This window comes from Triturus cristatus, chromosome 1_1 (assembly GCF_964204655.1).
Source record: "Triturus cristatus chromosome 1_1, aTriCri1.1, whole genome shotgun sequence".
NCBI lineage: Eukaryota > Metazoa > Chordata > Amphibia > Caudata > Salamandridae > Triturus > Triturus cristatus.
Genome location: NC_140579.1, coordinates 238871825 through 238888143, shown reverse-complemented (window position 1 = coordinate 238888143; position 16319 = coordinate 238871825). Strand labels below are relative to the sequence as shown.

General features: G+C 50.9%; 1 long non-coding RNA gene across 1 annotated transcript in view; it reads right to left on the bottom strand.

Moving 5' to 3' along the window:
• The window catches only part of LOC146870068 (uncharacterized), a 107819-nt gene extending 95452 nt beyond the window's left edge, over nucleotides 1–12367 (bottom strand). Inside the window, exon 1 of the long non-coding RNA XR_014969054.1 lies at nucleotides 12268–12367. This is a non-coding gene — a long non-coding RNA (uncharacterized LOC146870068). The remainder of the gene's footprint in view (nucleotides 1–12267) is intronic.
• Between the last annotated feature and the right edge of the window lie 3952 nt (nucleotides 12368–16319).

Here is a 16319-nt window from a genome sequence, read left to right as displayed (position 1 = left end):
TACCTGCTCTGCCGTCCTTGTGCGGCGCGTCCCTGCCTCTGTACAGCCCGTTCTCGTCCGGCATACGCGTACTCACGCGAGAAGCATGAGGAACGGCACGACGCGTCCAAATAGCGGTACGACGCGTACCGGAGGCGCTACGAAGTGCACAATACCCCAAAGAAGCATTTTTAAAGTAGAACTTTGCCATTTTAAGATCTGTGGACTGCCTGAAAGCAGTACAAGTAACTGGAACATTATTGAAGCAAGAGAACTGTATGTTGACAACCTGCCTAAAGAAATCTTTAATATAAAGAACTTTATTTTGATATAAATACAGCCTTGTATCTTTGTGTGGTGGGGAGGTGATTATTGTGTGAGATATCTTGAACGCTTAACCTAATGCCCTCTGGAAATCTAGCCTGACTGCTCGCGCCACGCTACCTAGAGGGTGACTAGCGGTTATTTTTAAAGAGGTAATCCTACGCCCTGACTTAGAGGAAAGGGTCCCTGCTTGTCGCAAGTGCATACCTGCGCCAACCAGAGACCCCAGATTCTAACAGGCGAAAACCAACGACCTGCCGGGGCATCCTCTCCTGTCCCTTCTTGAAGCATCCCGGCCACTGGCAGTGAGTCCTCGTTCAGATAGGTTCCCCCGCATGGGTTGAATGTTCCGGTATCTACTCGGGGGTCCAATGTACGGGATACGAGGCCAGACCAGGATTACAGCTCGCTTGAGCAATCCTCAGCCTCGGGGCTCCCTCTTGGAGCTCCTCACCGTCTGGCGGCCATGGTGGATGACATTTACTCCATTACATCAACGTGGGAAGGGCCCTCAGCAGGCGTCGGTTGCTTCGCCTCAGACTCTGACGGTTTATCTTCTGCTGCGTCGCCATTAGAGTGAGCAAACTTTGACAATTTAGCCAGGGTAGATTGCCTGGATCCCTTATTGGTAGCCATGGCGCCAAAATCACAGTTAATGATGCGGGCCAATAAAGAGTACAAAGATGCGCTGAAACAAGGGTGGTCGTCGCCCCACACAAAACTTTGTAAAGCGCCACTGTTACCCTAGGGTGTCCTGGCGCTAGCTACAGTCATCCAAGTATAGCATAGATTTAAAACCAGGGTTATACTTTAAAAAGCCAAGTTTTCAAGGCCTTCCTGAATGCCAGTAAGTCCGTAATACTTCTTAGATGGAAAGGGAGGTAATTCCAAGCCTTGGCTGCTCCAGCCACAAAACTTCTGCCTCCCCAGCTGGCTTTTTTTATAAGCGGTACTGACACCAATTTTGCTCCAAGGGAGCCAAGTGGTCTTTTAGGCACATACCACTGGAATTGCCGCTTCAGGTGGTCAGAACCTACACCTTGAAGTGCTTTATGCACCATATACAAAGAGATTTCAACTGTACTCGTGTCTTAACAGGCAACCAATGAAGTCTTCTGATCTCCCCAGAGACTGAAGCAAATTTAGAAGTGCCAGTCTGGCTGCCGCATTCTGCAATAACTGGAGTCTATGCAGAAAACGATACTGAATATTCAGATATCGACCATTACAATAGTCTAGCCTTGACATATTAAGTGCTGTAATGACCGTTCGTTGACTGTCCTTTGGTAGAAAAGGCAATATTTTCTTACAAGTTCTCAAAACTTACAACGTGGCCGATGTTACTGCGTTCACTTGGTCACCAAAGTTTAGTTTATCATCGATAAAGACCAAGGTTTTTTACTTTCCTAGTGGGGGGTCGGGAGAGAGGCCAACGCATCCGGCCCAAAAATTGGGATCAGTGTCAAACAGGATGACCTCTGTCTTACTAGAGTTAAGTTTCAAACAGTTTTGAGACATCCAATTTCCTAGAGCATCCATACAGTCGTAGAATCATTTTGCTGTCCCCCTATCCTGCCAAGGTAGCAGCGACACCACAATTTGCGTATCGTCCGCATACAAGGTGAGGCAAAAACCAAAGGATTCAATCAGGGGAGCCAAGGAGGATACATAAATATTAAAATGTGTAGGGCTCAAAGATGATCCATGTGGGACTCCACAAGGGAGTGAAAAAGATTTGGAACAGAATTCGCAGATTGATACAGTTTGCACTCTGTCTGAGAGGAAGGACTTCAAAAGTTGCAATGCTTTCCCCTGGACTCTACACTCCCGCAACCGGTCCATCAACAGGTCACGATGGACCGTATCAAAGGCTGCAGAGAGGTCCAGCATAATCATAGCGGCCTTACCTCCCCGGTCTAGAACTGCCCTAATCTCCTCTGTGGATTTTAAAAGGGCAGACTCAGTGCTGTGTCCCTCTTTAAATCCATATTTCGTGGGATCCAACACTTGCGCATCACATAAATGGGCACTCAATTGTGCATTCATTCTTTTCTCTATCAGTTTGACTGGGAGAGGAAGTCGCGAGATAGGGCGAAAGCTGTTCGGGTCTTTGGGGTCCAGGTTGGGCTTTTTAAGCAAGGCTAGAATTGATGCGGATTAACAAACTTTAGTGAAATACCTTTCTGTAAACATTGTATTAAAAAGAGAGGTAAGAGTCATGGTAATAGGTTCCGGGGCCAGTTTTAGTACAGCAACCGGACATGGATCGTAAGGAGATCCTGTGTCCCTCTTTAAATCCATATTTCGTGGGATCCAACACTTGCGCATCACATAAATGGGCACTCAATTGTGCATTCATTCTTTTCTCTATCAGTTTGACTGGGAGAGGAAGTCGCGAGATAGGGCGAAAGCTGTTCGGGTCTTTGGGGTCCAGGTTGGGCTTTTTAAGCAAGGCTAGAATTGATGCGGATTAACAAACTTTAGTGAAATACCTTTCTGTAAACATTGTATTAAAAAGAGAGGTAAGAGTCATGGTAATAGGTTCCGGGGCCAGTTTTAGTACAGCAACCGGACATGGATCGTAAGGAGATCCTGTTTTAGCTGTCATCAAAAGCTTATGAGTGTCCATGGTGGATAGGGTGTGAACTAATCAAGAGTAGAGTGGAAGCTACAGACTGGTTTGTGTCCCTCTGCTAGGTCCCTTGTCACCTCAATTGTTGGCCCTTTGAAGGTAGAATAAATGGCCTCAACTTTATCGAAGACAAACCTAGCTATTTCATCACATAAAACCTGACTCGTGGGAATACTTGGTGGGCAGGGATGAGCCAGGCTAGTTACTGTCTTAAAAATCTCTTTGGCCGAGTTTCTTGCCAGATTAATTTGATTGGTTAAAAACTCTTGCTTTGGCGTGGTCTCGCCAGGAATGGAGTAGGACGCGGGTCGTGGCCGCTCCGGACCGCCGCTGTTATCAACTGCCACTTACAGCGGTGTGACGGCGACACTCGGACCGGGGGCACAACCCGGGGAGAGCGGAACACTGGGGGCACCAGCCTAGGCGGTCGGTGGTGGCTACCGAGGCCGACTTGCACCGCACGGATGAGGATTCGGGTGCCGGCCGGGCAGGCCGCCATTTTCTTTTCACCCGATCTGCGCGCCCGGAGCTGGGCGAGTCCGGAACGGAGGAGGCGTCGCGCTGGTGGCTGCTGCAGACTCCTTGCCAGAGGGCCCCGACAGTAGTGGACCCCGGACTGCGTGAGCTGTGGGAGTGACGACTTCGAGACCCGAGTGGAGGCGGCGATCTCCGGCGTCTGGACCTGGTAGGCCGGGACACTCCCGGGTGCGCTGGGGGCTCGCTGCGGGCCCGGCGGAGGCTGCCGACGGCGTTGGGTGAACGGAGCGACCCGAATTTGAGGAAGGAGAGTGGCGGCTTCCTGAGGGGGACGCCTGGCTGGCTGGCTGGTGCGACTGGGGGCGCGGTGCGGTGGCTGAGGAGCGCCCGCCGCCATTTTGTATGTTACGTGGATGCGGCCTGGCGGAGAGGTTAGCGCACGAGGCGGCTTGGTGTGGACGGCGGCTGGGGGAAAGCATCGCCCCTGGTGAGCCGGGCTCTGGTGAACTGTCGCTGGCGGTCTGCTGGCCCCCTACCCTGTGCGGATGCTGGGATTGTCCGGTGCCCTACCTCACTGCACCCCAATTGGCGCTGAATCGGCGGGGCGCGCCTGCTGCACTGCGCCCTGGAGACCTGCGATTACCGGTGCTCGGGGAAGAGCTGAGACGCGTGAGTGAGCTGCCGGAGCAGGGCAAAGTGGATCACGGAGCCTTGCACTGCTGCGCCGTCCCTGCTATGGGGCCCTTGACCAAGCGACGACACCGCCGTACTGACGGCCCGGCTTGAGGCCTAACTGAGGACGGCGGGAGGACGCCTCTGCCTGGGGCGCTGTGGCCTGGATCTGCTTGGGGCCTGCCCGGGTTGTCAGGGGCGGGTAGAGAGGCTCGATTCCGCATGAAGGCGCCCCCCGGGCCCGGCTGATGGACTGATCGGGGCCCCACCTGGTGGACCGGGACTGGAGCGGCGAGCCGTCGAGTGCTACGGCGCCCCCACTGCACCCCCCCGTTCGACTGAGTTGGTGGGACCTCTCTTGGGGGGCAGGTTGACTGTCCGACAGCCATGCACCACGCAGTGGTTTGAGAACCTGACGCTTCCCTTTCCCGGCTGCGCAGCATCTGGAGGGCCCTTTGGAACGGGGCCCCACTGCCACAACTGGACTGCGTAGCCCAGTGGCCTGCGCTTTACGCTGAGTGTGCGTTCAAGGGTTCTGGGGTCCTTGCTCCTTCCCGTTGGGACGCTGCCCTCTGACACTCTTGCAGCATGACACGCACGAAGCCAGGGAAAGAGCCGCCCGCGGCCCCCAAAGACGCCTCGGTCAGGGACTTGTGGAGTAAGCCGAATGCGCCACCGACGAGTGCAGCATTGTCGGACCTTGGGGCCTCTGCAGCACCAGTCACACAATCCTTCATGGCGTCGTTCATGCAGGAGCTCAAAACGGAAATTGGGTCACTTCGCACAGAGGTCCAGGCCTGTGTCAAGGTGCTGCGGAGAGATGTGGGGGAGCTCGGTGGCCGGGTCGACGACTTGGAGAAAACCTTGGACGCACGTACGGAAGACCAAGAACGCCTATGGCAGCGGCTCGCCACTCTCAAAGAACAACATGTCGAGCTACAAATCAAGCAAGAAGATTTGGAAAATAGGGGGCGCCGGAACAACATACGCATACGGGGGGTGCCAACTGGAGCAGAAGGAGCGGACATCATGTCATTCGTGGCGGACCTGCTCCAGGATATCCGAGGTGACGATGACACTTCGCCGCCCACCTTGGACCGTGCGCATAGGGTCTCCGGACCGTCTGGAAGGCCAGGACTCATCCCTGACATCTTGACACGGGTCCACTTCTTCGTCGAGAAAGAAGCCATTCTCAAAGTGGCTAGAAGCAAACCTGAAATCCTCTGTGGGGGCAAGCCCATCCAGCTGTTTCAAGACCTGGCCCCTACTACCCTCCGGCGCCGGCGGGACTTCCGGCCCATTACGGACAAGCTGAGGGAGCTCAACATTCGATATCAATGGGCCCATCCCTTTGCCCTCATGTTCCAGTGGGAATCTAAGCGTCCTGTGCTGCGTTCCTATCGAGAGGCGGCCCAGCTGCTTCAGATCCCAGACTCCCCGCCGGCTAGCCCCTCGCGTCGACCTGCTAGCCTCCGTGTCCCTCTGAAGCCGGACCTGGTCCACGGTGCGCCGCCCTAGGCACCCCTCCTCGCCGGATGGCAGCCGATCCTCCCGGGACAAGCAAGACATCATAGAGCACATAAAATCCCTGGAGGGCGGCCCGTCCCCATCTGGATCGCAAGCGCTCGCTTCCAAATGAATGATTTCTTGGTGGAACCTCCTCTCTGGTGGCAGCTTGGGCACTGAGATGGCTGTGGGCATGGACTACCTGTGGCGGCCCTGGTCTTACCTCCCACGGCGCCCGGGATGTCCCCCTGGGGGGCGCACGCCTGCCTAGTCCCTGGCGCGACACCTGTACTGCTGCGGCGGTGGTCCGGAGCGGATCCTCGACATCATGGACCTACAGATAAGCGATGATGAACCCCCACTCCTATTTCTGGGAGAGTGACATCTCCGGGACAACCTGTGCCATTGTGCCTGGCTACTCCCTAGACTGGAATAGGTCTTGCTGGCCCTGTTGGCCGATTAAGTGTTCTGGTTGTTTTTCTTGCCATTTTCCCCTTCTCTCCTCTCCCTCTCCTTCAGTATCCTTTTGGTGGGGGGAACTCAAGACTGAGGGGAACGGCAGCATGAGAGATGCCTTGCTAGTGGTTCTGTGTCAATGACTGACTCGCCTTCTTGGAAGATTGTCTCCCTCTATGTGAAAGGGCTTAATTCACCCAATAAGAGACGCCAAATATGGCGCTACCTGCTCCTGCAGAGCCCTGACGTCATTTTCCTCCAAGAAACCCACCTTCTCAAATCGGATGTGGTACGAATGGCGCACCCCCGCTTCCCCCACCAATTCTGGTCCTCGGCCAACACTAAGTCAGCGGGAGTAGCCATCCATTGTAGGGCGGGGTTCCTCCGGGGAGACACTAGGGTCAGCAGAGATGCCGAGGGTCAGTTCTTGCGGGTGGAGATCCGAAGAGGGAATCACCCACTCACTTTGTGTAATATCTATTCCCCCAACCAGGGTCAGGATGCCTTTCTACGCGGGATCATTAGGGAACACCTTGAGCCAGTAGACACCGACCTCATAGTTGGAGGTGACTTCAATTTGGTGTGGGACGCGGAGATGGATCGCTGTGGGGGGCTTTCCATGGGACGGGGGCTATGTCTGCGGCGGTGAAGAGCTCCCTCACCTCCTTAAACTTGGTGGACACCTGGCGGTACTACTCTCCGGGACTGCGGGACTACACCTTCTACTCCCATGTACACCGCTCATACTCTCGCATCGACCTTCTCTTTGCGTCGCACTCTTTGCTTAAAGACATCATTTCGGTGTCCCACTCCAACATTTCGATCTCAGACCACGCCCACGTGGAATTGCTTATACGGGAGTGTTCCACTCGCCCGACGCGATTGAGCCGCTGGAGATTCCCGGACCACGTCTTTCGTGACCCGGTGGATAGGGAGGAGGTCCAGGCGGCCATCCTGGCGTACTTCGCGGATAACGACACACCGGGGACTCCCCTCCCTCTCCTCTGGGATGCCTTTAAGGCTACGATACGGGGTACCCTTACGGCAATAGCTGCCGCCAGGGCGCGTGAAGCCCGGCTCTATGAAACCAAAATTGAGCGTGAAGTTAAGACATTAGAGAAGCTGGACCAAGAGCGCCCTATGGCGTCGCGTAAGAGACGCTTGGCCGTCCTACGCGGACAGCTCCGCGCGCACCGGACCAACAAGGCCGAGCGCGCCCTGCTTTCACTCAAGCAGCGGTACTACGAGGGCGGCGATAAGGTGGGTGCTGTTTTGGCGCAGCGCCTGCGAACACGAGCGGCTAGAGCCCATATTGCCAAGCTGCAAAAGACGGACGGGTCATGGGCCATTGCGGAAACGGCAAAGCTCCAAACGTTCTGCGACTACTACGCGGCTCTCTATGCTAGTGACCCGCCGGCGACGGATCTGATATCGGAAACCGTTGACGCCTGTGGATGGGAGCCGCTGAACGAGCGTCAATCTGAGACCCTGGAGGACTCTATCACCCGGACGGAAATGGCAGAAGCCCTGATGGATCTTCCGCTCGGCAAAACGCCAGGCCCGGACGGGCTGCCGGTGTCATTCTATCGGGCCTTTTTGCCGCAATTACAGCCGTATCTCTTGCGCCTCTTCAACTTGTTCGCGGAATCAGTGGGGCCCTCGTCGGACATGGCAATGGCTGAAATAGCCCTCATTCCGAAGCCCGGGAAGGATCATACCCTTTGCTCCTCTTACCGGCCTATTGCACTATTAAACACAGACTTGAAATTGTACACCAAAATCCTGGCTAAACGGCTTAGTGCCCACCTCCCGAACCTCATCGAGCCCGACCAGGTGGGGTTTATCCACCAACGCCAGGGGGCAGACAATGTGCGCCGCATAGCGCACATTGTGGGGAAGGCCAAACACTGGAAGATCCCAGCATGCTTACTATCACTCGATGCGGAAAAGGCCTTCGACCGAGTGGACTGGAATTTCCTCCGGGCGGTCCTGCGGAAAGTGGGATTGGGCCCTAAGATGGTGGCGCGTATTATGGCCCCTATATCTCACCAATGGCCAGAGTGCGGGTTAACGGCCAACTCACGCAGCCTTTCCCCATTTGCAGAGGTACTCGGCAGGGTTGCCCCTTGTCGCCCCTGCTGTTCGCCCTCGTGGTGGAACCTCTGGCCATTAGGATACGCCAGTCGCCAGATATAGGTGGTATATCTCTTCGGTTGGTTGAGCACAAGATCGCTCTATTTGCGGACGACCTCCTCCTCACTCTCTCTGACCCCCCGCGCTCGCTGCCAGCGGTGCACTCGTTACTCCAAACCTATGAAAGTGCCTCTGGGCTGAAAATCAATCACACGAAGTCCTGGGCCCTTAACCTTACGATTCCAGACGGGGATCTTGCGGCGATCCGGGCCTCTGTTCCGTACCAATGGGCGAGCAAGTCGGTACGGTACCTGGGTCTTAACCTAACTCCGGACCTGGATACTTGGACGCAGGCCAATTGGCAGGAATACAAGCTCTCAGTCTTGGCCGACCTCCGAACATGGAAGGCCCTGCCCCTCTCCTGGCTTGGCAGACTGAACACGGTTAAAATGTCTATCTTGCCGAAGATCCTATACCTCTTCCAAACCTTGCCGACTCCTCTTCCGGAACACCACATCCAGGGGCTGCAGCGTGACCTCACCGCATTCATATGGGGGGGGGGAAGAAACCCCGCTTTTCCAACAAGATCCTGAAACTCCCTCGGGATCGGGGAGGGCTGGCCTGCCCCAACCTTTTAGATTACTACTGGGCGTCCCACCTCCGCTATGTATTGGAATGGGGGGCGTGGGAGAGTGAAAAGGTGTGGTTCCACATGGATCGGGCAGTCACTTGTCGTCCACTCTGGGACCATGCCTGGTTACCCCGGGAGGCTCGCCACCGCAGTGCCTACATGGCAGTCCCTACCAAAACGGTCCTTGAAATCTGGGACAAGGTGGCAGTTCGTCGGGGCCTGACCACTTTCCCGTCTCCCCACACCCCGATAGCTCGTAATCCGCAGTTCCCGCCGGCGGGTCGCCCTCCCTATTTCGCGAACTGGACGGAAACCGGCTGCAGGACGATCCGTGACCTATTCGTTGGGGACTGTCTCAAAACCTTCGCTCAATGCAAGCTGGAGTTTGGGCTCACAGAGAGGGACAAATTCCAGTATATACAATTACGCCATTGGATACAGGGCTTTTCATTGGCGCAGGCGGCCACGCGGCCCTACACCCCGTTCGAGCGGTTGGCGCGTACCTTCGGCACCTACAAGGGGCTGATTTCCCGCATATACAAGGTGCTCCAACACGCACAGCGGCCGGATCCTCATCCCTACCAGGTGAGATGGCAAAACGTCACTGGCTCAGGTGTTACCCCTTCCCAATGGTCTCGGCTCTGGAGCGACATTCCCAAAATCCTACGTAGCATCCCCCAACAGGAATCAGCCTACAAAGTGATGACCCAATGGTATTACACCCCCGCTAGGCTCCAAAGAATGTTCCCTCCGACATCCCCCCTCTGCTGGCGCTGCACTCAGGCGACGGGAGATTTCATCCACATTTGGTGGACATGCCCTCTCCTGATTACCTTTTGGAAGGAAGTCCTTAGCCACATAAAAAAGGTTTTAGGGTATCCTCTCCCGGAGGACCCGCTGGTGGTACTCTTGGGCCTTCGGCCGACGACTCTACGGACTATGACGGGCCGTGACCGACACCTTAGCTTCCACATGCTGGGTGCTGCGAAACAAACGGTGGCTCTCTATTGGAAGAAACCCGACACACCCTCTATCAATGTATGGTTTACCCGCCTGTGGCATGTGGTGGCGATGGAGTTCCTCACGGCACGTCTTCAACTCCGCGATACCAAATATCGCCAGCGTTGGAAGCCCTTGATCGACCATTTGGGGAGACTAGAGCATACGAGACTGCAGCCTCCACGGCTCCGAGCCCTGAAGCTCTTCGATGATGTAGTGGACCCTACCGAGCCAGGGAATTTATGGAGACAGGCAAACAATTCGAGGTCTCCGACTCTTGCAGACACCCCCGGGTTAGGGGGGAACCCGCCCCTGGGTGGCCTTGACCTCCGGCCTATGTCCTGTGGTACTAGTGGGGCCCGCACTCCCCCCCCCCCCATGCTGAGCCTCCCTCCCTAGACTCCACACCCCCTCCTTCTTACCCCTTTGTTCTGTCTCCCTCCCCCATTGGTTGGTTGACCGCCTCTTTCCTATCTATCTGATGCAGGTGCGGTGGTGAATAGCTTTAGCACGAACACAGCACGGGGAGGACGGAGTGGTTCCTAATCTGTTGTTACTGTGCCATGACTTGCATGCTGGTTGCTGACCTATGCAATACCCAATACGACCCTGTTGGATGCTAGCGAGCCTATGCCACACAGCGCCTAGCGGTTGCCAGTCCTCCCATGCTATACTCACTGCAGGCTATGAATGGGGAATCATGGAGGATATGATGGAGGGTATCTCTATACGCTGTCCGTTCGACGGGCGCGATACGTAAAGATGCACTGCTTGTCATGACCGAATTGTACAATATACTAGACAAACTGCATGTGAATACAGATGCGCTCACAGGGAAATGCATGGCAACGGTGACAAGTGAGGTCTTTAGAACGACAGGAACATTGGCCCTTAAGGGCGAGCTTGGTGAAGTTCAACTAGGTTGCCTTAGCTTGACGAATATTGTAATGTTATACACTCACTCGTCAGATGGAGGGCCCGCGCAGGGCATAGGGCCTCTACAGTGGATCCTGGCTAGGGACCGCCTGCTCATAGACCTACCTCCGGGGCATCACTGGGGCCCCCGGGCTTCCCTGACTCTGAAATTGCTCTCTGCTGTGTGTAAGCTGTTCGCTGCCGGCCTATAAGGTTGTAGGCGCATAAGCTGTGTACTGCCACTTGCACGACCTGTTAAAAATTAATAAACGTTTGATAACAAAAAAAAAAACAAAAAAAAATAAAACTCTTGCTTTGCCTTCAACAATAGTTGTTTATAGGTCACCAGGCTTTGTTTATATACATTTTTCTCAGAGCCCTCGTACTCTGTCCTCCAGTTCCTCTCCATACGTTTTCAGATCAGTTTTTGGTCCTTAAGTTCTTGTGAATACCATGGAGCTGAGGGACGCAACCTATTGGAAGATAGAACTTTCTTTGGGGCTGACTTATTCCTGGCTGCCTCCAGCCAATTAGTGTATAGAGTAGTTGCCTCCTCGATATCTGTAGGCGTTTGGTGTAACGTAGAGATAAGCAATTCTACTAAATCATTAGCCTCGACTTTATTCCATGCCCTAAAATCTCTCTTCCCCTTAGTTGGCTTTCCAGCCGTGTATTGATTAGGGATGGCTAACTCTAATAAAACTGTCACATGATCTGACCAGGCTAGGGGCAAAAGACCCGTGAAAGAAAGAAGAGGATTGATTGTTGGAGAATATACCATCCAACGTGTGCCCTGCCGTATGGGTAGTGCCGATAACTAGCTGTCTAAAATCGGCGCTGTTCATAAAATCTAACAGGGTTGCAGTATCTGGTTCGAAGTGTGCCTCCAGATGAAAACTAAAATCTCCCAGTACAGTATAGGAGTTGGCACACAACCTCTCTTCCATCAGGTTTCCCAAGGATGTTGAAAAAGGGCTCCTAGGACCTGGTGGCCTATAAAGGAGGATGCCCTTGAAAGTGTGGTGATGGGAGACATTGAGGCTAAAGTCCAATGCCTCACATTCTGCATTTGAAATGGTATAAAAGTTGCACTTATTGACTTATGATAGATTACGGCTAGTCCCCCCCTTTCCTATTTTGCCTATTTACAGTATGACAGACATAGCCGGGGGGCATGGCTTTGACTAAGTCTGGACCAGAGGCCTCATCTGTCCATGTTTTGGTAACAAACACCACCTTTATTCCCTCCTCCTCAATTAGTGTAGCACAATCTACACTGTGTTTTACCAAGGATCGTGCATTCAATAATATGCACTTTAACACCAACGATTTTTTGATCGACCCTTACTGTCCTTATCGGGATGTTCTCTAGGTTTAGTAGCATCGTAGGCTAGTTCCGGTAACCTAATATTACAATTGGGGCAGGTCATTTGGCTGTATGGGGGCCCTGCACTGGGCATGATAAATAAACATCCATTAGCTTTACCCTTGACGTTCAGGCTTTGCAGCAGATTGCTGGAATATTGCAAACTGCTAACCTTACCTGATTCCAAACGAACAGGGGTCCTGGCGCTGCGCGGACAGGCGCAGATGGGCTTGCCTTTGGCGCACCTTCGCCGCACCCCGGCACGCTCGTGCCAGCCTTGCAGATATATCGTCAGGGGCGGAAACACTAGCCCGCTGACCTTTGTTTCCCCAAAATGGAAGCACGCTGTGTCTGGTGCGGCCCCCGGTAATGGCAGGAGTTCAAGTCTCAAACAGTGCAAAAATACTAGCGTCACAAAAGTTATTTAAAAAGAAACCTAATTTAAAATCATTAAAGCGCAATACAATACCCTGTGCAAATGTGCAAAAAAGAAGAAAGCAGGCCAGCTACATCAGCGTCCCTCCCGCTCAAGCCACAGGAGGACGTAGCAGTGCACGCTCACGCCAGCCTCGCAGATATACCGTCAGGGGCGGAAGCACTAGCCCGCTGTCCTTAGTTCCCCCAAAATGGCGGCCCGCTGTGTCTGGTGCGGCCCCCGGTAATGGCAGGAGTTCGAGTCCCAAACAGTGCAAAAATACTCGTGTCACAAAAGTTATTTAAAAAGAACCCTAATTTAAAATCATTAAAACGCAATATACAATGATGCCCTGTGCAAATGTGCAAAAAAGAAGAAAACAGGCCAGCAACATCGGCGTCCCTCCCGGCTCAAGCCTCAGGAGGACACCAATCGACTCACCACTTTCTCCACTATAGAAATAGATTTCCTGAGCATCACCACCTACATCAAAGACGGAAAAATCCATACCAAACTGTATAGAAAAAATACAACAATTCCATTCAAAGATCATATAGTTGTCATCCTCGAAGTACCATCAAAAATATCCCAAAAGGAGAATTGCAAAGAATCCAATGCACTGTATTAAAAATAACACATACATAACAGCAGAAAATGAACTGATGAAACAGAAGGAGGAACAGAGCTATGAAAAGAATTAACTACTTACAACAACAAAGGAGACAGACAAAAAACATGTCAGTCTCTACTACGACCTAAAAACTAATCATCAAATGCCCACTGAATGATAGGATTTTCATAATGGACATCAGAGAATCAAATAATTCTAAGACCCCGTTGGCATCTACTGATCACCAATCCATTCATTAATACCACAAATGGGCTTCTGCCGTGCTAAAAATCTGAAAGGCCTATGCTGCAAATCCAAATCCATTGACAGGAAAAGAATAAAATCCACCTTTCAGGAGAAACCAGTTGGTTTCTATACGTCTTAAATGCAACATCTGTAAACTAGCCATCAACAAAATAAAGGAATTCATACCAGAACCAGTAATGAACTTCAAAATTTAGGACTGGATGTACTGCAATGGCACATTTGCAATTTATAATATACAGTGTCCTTGTTCCAAACTTTATGTGGGCAGGACTGTCAGACCTCTAAGAACAAAGATAATGGAGAACTACAGAAACATCCACAAATTTAACATAGCCCCCCTACTAATGGAACACTTCAGTCAGGAACACCCCCACGATAAAACATTCAACTTCTTTGGACTAGAACAAATCAAACCACACTCAACGGGCAGTAATTGCGAACTGAAAATGAGACGAGAAAGTGAATTGATCTTGAAATTGGACACAACCAAAAAAGGACTAAACAAAGACTTGGAAATGCACTACTAGCTACAAGACATTAAATAAAGCTCATATTCATGCTCACATAAACAGATAACCTTCACCTAGGTTCACCCAAGAATATTCTTTAACCATAACCCTCCTGCCGTCTCTGTGACTTTAATTGTGACTTCAATTGTTTAATCAAATATAAGAACTAAGGGGCCCATTACGATGGCGGGCGGACTTTCGCAAGGGAGCCAGGGACGCATCCCGCATTTTTTACATTGCGGCAGGCGGTGCTGCAAGCAGCACCGGCCGCAATGTGAAAAATGCATGTTGTGCATTTGAATACACAACGTGACAGGCACCGCCTGGTGCCTGCCACATTGTGCATGCACCTCCAGACGTTAGACTACAATCCTACTGAACAATTGATGAAGTCATTGATGATCATATTGGTCAACAATGGTACTTTCACAGAGAAAGTGGGCAAATTTCTTGCTCAAAACAATCCTAAAAGCCCACAAATGTACATGCTACCCAAAGTACATAAGAGTCTACAAAATCCACCATTCAGACCCATTGTATCCACTAGAGGGTCCTCCATGAACCCATTAGGAAATTTCTTGACCAACACCTTCAACCATTTGTCTTAAAAATGGGAACATATATCAATGACACTACCGAATTCTTGTCCAAAATCAGTAGGATGTCTTTCTCTGAAGATGACTCTATATTCCTATGTAAGATTGATGTAAAATCGTTGTACACATCGATTCCCCATATACTGGGGATGGAAGCTATTGAACAAGTATTACTCCACTCAAATTTGGATCCGGATTTCCAAATGTTCTCATGGAACTTTTGCAGTTCACCTTATACCAAAGCTACTTCAAATGGAAAGACCAGTGGTTCTTACAGCTCATATGAACTTCCATGGGCAATTGCGCCGCACAGGCGTATGCCAACTTGTTCATGAATAAATTTGAGGAAGTTAACATACTGGCCACCACAACATGGAAAACTCATGCCATGTTATTTTTTAGATATCTAGACGATATCTTTACCTTGTGGAAGGGATCCCGTACAGACCTCTCCATGGCCTTATCAGAATTGAACAAAATAATCAATAGAATTCAATTTACTTACAACATTGAAGAGAACAGTATTACCTTTTTGGAGGTACAAATCATTAAAACCAATAATAAACTTGAAACCAACATCTTCAGATAAAACACTGACAGAAATAACATGTTACACTATAACAGCTTTCACCAGAAATCCTTGACAAATCATCTTCCTTATTCTCAACTTTTGAGAGTTAAAAGGATAGTATCTGATCCAGACACATCTAACAAACATGTTGAAAAGATTTGAAGAACGTTGATATCCCAAAAAAGTATCAGAGCAAGCAAAATCACACAGCATGTCAAAAACCAGGAACGAGTTGCTTTCAACTCATCAAAAAAACGAATCAAAGGTGCATGGTTGTTGTCACCAGATTTTCTACCATGAGTGGTCATTTTAAGAAATCGATCATCAGACATTGGTCTATACTTACCACTGTGCCAGATTTTAAAGGCATTTTCTCTGAGACACCCACGTTTGCGTTTCAAAGAGGAAAAAATATCAAAGAGATACCCACTCAGAAGGAGAAAATCCAGAAGTCTGGCCACAAAGGGATCATCCCTTGCTATAATTGCAACAACTGTAACAACATCATCAGAGGCACCTGGCTCACACATCCAAGAAAAGGAATGAAGATTCACCTTAAGGTCTCCGCAAACTGTGACACTAAAAACATATACTTATTGAAATGTCCTTGCAGGTTAGTATACGTAGGTAAGACCGAAAAAAAAAACCCAGAGTCAACGAACATAAAAAGTAACATTCGAACCAGAAATCTAAAGTCTGTGGTTGCCAGCCACTTTTTGGACAATGGCCATAATATTAGCCAACTCAAATTTTTGTTTTTGGAAATCTTTGAGAAGAAGTAAGTCAAGGACAACAAAAATTGCCTGCTCATAGACCTACCTCCGGGGCATCACTGGGGCCCCCGGGCTTCCCTGACTCTGAAATTGCTCTCTGCTGTGTGTAAGCTGTTCGCTGCCGGCCTATAAGGTTGTAGGCGCATAAGCTGTGTACTGCCACTTGCACGACCTGTTAAAAATTAATAAACGTTTGATAACAAAAAAAAAAACAAAAAAAAATAAAACTCTTGCTTTGCCTTCAACAATAGTTGTTTATAGGTCACCAGGCTTTGTTTATATACATTTTTCTCAGAGCCCTCGTACTCTGTCCTCCAGTTCCTCTCCATACGTTTTCAGATCAGTTTTTGGTCCTTAAGTTCTTGTGAATACCATGGAGCTGAGGGACGCAACCTATTGGAAGATAGAACTTTCTTTGGGGCTGACTTATTCCTGGCTGCCTCCAGCCAATTAGTGTATAGAGTAGTTGCCTCCTCGATATCTGTAGG